At 48.9% G+C, this 3,114-nt stretch overlaps 1 pseudogene; it reads left to right on the forward strand.

The window, feature by feature from the left end:
• The first annotated feature begins 2,628 nt into the window (after positions 1-2,628).
• Positions 2,629-2,997, forward strand: LOC104270020 (annotated as a pseudogene).
• The last annotated feature ends 117 nt before the right edge of the window (positions 2,998-3,114 follow it).

A 3,114-nucleotide genomic window follows, 5' to 3' on the forward strand; every position in this document is an offset into this window, starting at 1 on the left:
ATATTTCAGAGCCGTAGAAGCAAGACACACATCTTGGATTACGTGAGGAATTGGTTCTGCCGGAGCTGCTGTGCCTTGCAGTTGCAGGGCAGTGTCCTGGTTTGCAGGTGCTCTCTCTAACAGCGGCATTTTTCCCCTTCAGCTGTCAAGGTGCAATTTTAATTTGTGTTAGCAGATCAAATGTTTTCTGTGTGTTTAAATGTTTTAAGAGGTAGGGCCTTTTTGGAAGTTTATCCTGTAAAGAGTCTCTTTGGCGGCGGATGATCTGTTCTGTTGGAGGTAATATCAATATACAATATGACCTGGGTTCCTTTTCATGTCTCCTGTTGTCAAGCTGTCATGCTCTTGACAAATTGATTGATTGACGGATTGATTTTCAACCCTTCGGGAATTAAACCAACATTTTTGAGCGTGACGTGAAGTACCAAGTACTGTTTTAGGCGTCCCGTTATTTTTAGTCAACAAAGGCGCTAAAATCCAGGAGGTTCATAAAGCTTGTGAAAATGAGTGCGTTTGCCAGCAGTGCCGTCTACAGATAGCTGATAAACGTTGTTCCCCTGACAAAAAAAGAAAATTGAAAACGAAAGGCAAATGAAAACGTGTTGCTCTGTTTCCCTAAAGTCGGCAGCGGGGGAAGGAAGCCTGAAAGGCAAATGAAAACGTGTTGCTTTGCTTCCCTAAAGTCGGCAGCGGGGGAAGGAAGCCTCCAGTTATCTGATCCCCTGGGGCTGTTCCCTTCTCAGCCTGACCAGCAGGTCACTGGTTGTGCTCTGTCCAGAGAAGCAAGCAGAAGTTTCAAGCGTAAGAGGTGCTCTTCCTGAAAACCTGGGTTTAATTTGCAAACTTGGAAGCTGGAAAATGTGATTCAGGAAGTGTGGTGGTGGACATGTCTCTCGCTTTGCTGTCAGGAATGTATGGGCTTGCCTTCCTCCCTCCCTTTTCTCCCTGTGTTGTTTGAGCCTCACGTTAGTGTTGTTTTCCTTCTACCCAAGCCTTCCCTTAAGGTTTCTCGGTGCAACTCCCGCTGTAGCTATCAAACCTTCTCCGGTGGTGCTGGCTGGAAGAAGCATTCCTGGCAGAGTCCCTCCCCGTGCCTGCACAGGGGTTGGTGGAGCTCTGGGACGAACTGACCTGCTTGCTGACTTACACTGGCGGCTTTATTTCCATTAGTCTTTGGATCAGCTTGCATGTGAGAAGAAGGGGTAGAGAAGTGAGAAGGGGCAGCACCGCTTCATGGGGGAGCCGCGGTGACTCGAGGAAGCCCAAAGTGCGCATCAAACACTGCCGCCACGCGGCAAACTGGTTTGTGGGGCATTACAGCACCACCTTTGCGAGATCCTTTCCTTCTGTTAGACACTGGCAGCCTGCGCACGGTTTCTTTTCAGAACCTCCGAGATATTATTTGGAGGCTCAGCTCTGATTTCCAAAGCCCAAAGCGAAGAGCAGCACAGTCCCACCCTCAAAGCGAGTGTGAATTTCGTTTTGATGCACGGCAGATTCAGCTGCTGAGTCTCGGGAGCTGTGCGTGCCTAGGTGTGGGTTATTTCCAGAACACCATTCTCACGAGGTGTCTTCAATTTCTGTTATCCTCAGTGGGCTCAAAACGTATGTCCCGTGTTGACCGTTTCCGTTCAGTCCGGGCTGTTGGGAGCTGGAAGTCACTATCTCCTGCCGGAGTTTGCTGGTCTGCATGAAATGGTGACAAGTGGCTTCGGTTCTGGTTTCCAGCTTTGGAGTGTCGCTATGGAATGACAGCTCCTTGTCAGATTTCAAAACTGCCCAGCAACGATTTAGTAGCAGGGTAGGGGGAAGACGCGTGCTCGCGTGGCTCTTTTCGCACTGAGGTGTGTGTGGGTGAAGGTGGGGACGGTGCGTTACGCGACCGCGTGGCCCGGTTTTGTACTGATACAAGAATTTGCCAGGAAGACAATACTGGAGGTGCTGTTCTGTCTTTGGCATGTGCTCCCAGCTGCAGTTTGGCACCTTTCCACGAGCCATGAAACTTTGCAGTGGGGAGGAATAACAGAAGAGAGGAAAGAACAAAAGTCCTGGTGCCTTAGAGTTAGTTTTGCGTCGACTTCAGCCACGAGAGAAATACTTGGTGTAGTTGCAACTTGCTTTCTCATCGGGCTGACTGGAGCAAATAATTAATGTAATTTATTTACAAAATACTCGGTCTTTGGTTAACCCTTGTCACATAGGAGGTTGGGCTTGTGTGTGAAAACCATGTCTAATTCACTGATACAGCTAGAGGGAAGTTTGGCTGAGGAGTTCTATGTAAGACGAGGAGACATTTGGGCATACCCCCACCAAATTATTTATTTTTTTGTTTTATATTCCCAGATAGAGATTGCTATGTTCCACCTTAGACTAGGAGGCCGGGAGACAGATGCTCCCGTTGTGAAATAAGAGTGCTGGCGCAAGTGCGTAGTTGAGAAGAAGGGACTGAGGGTCACTCACTGCTCAGACAAGTCTGTATTTCAGTGAGAGTTTTGTGTCCTTATTTTGAGGAAGTCACCTCTTATTATAGCCATGGTGGCAGCTTGCAATGTTCCCATCGATAGCAAAGGAAATGATACCGTGGGTGGTTTTCTCCCCAGGCGCTGAAGAAGTCTTGCTGCTTGCCAGAAGGACCGACTTGAGGAGGATTTCCCTGGACACGCCGGATTTCACTGACATTATTCTGCAGATTGACAATATCAGGCACGCGATCGCCATCGACTACGATCCCGTGGAAGGCTACATCTACTGGACTGACGATGATGTCCGGGCGATTCGTCGGGCTTACCTTGATGGCTCTGGAGCCCAGACTCTGGTAACCACAGAAATCAACCATCCAGACGGTATTGCCGTGGACTGGGTGGCGAGGAACCTGTACTGGACCGACACTGGGACAGACCGCATTGAAGTGACGCGGCTGAATGGGACCTCGAGAAAGATCCTGATTTCGGAAAACCTGGATGAACCTCGAGCAATAGTGCTCAATCCTGTAATGGGGTAAGTTCTGTGTTTATCCGTAGCCCTGTAATAGTTCTTTGCATCCTGTTTGTGGTCTCCTGAAACAGAAAAGCTGCAAATTTAGGCAGGCTAGAGGGTTGGGCGGGGAGAAATCTT

This window comes from Apaloderma vittatum, unplaced genomic scaffold (genome assembly GCF_000703405.1).
Source record: "Apaloderma vittatum isolate BGI_N311 unplaced genomic scaffold, ASM70340v1 scaffold30092, whole genome shotgun sequence".
NCBI classification, from domain to species: Eukaryota; Metazoa; Chordata; class Aves; order Trogoniformes; family Trogonidae; genus Apaloderma; species Apaloderma vittatum.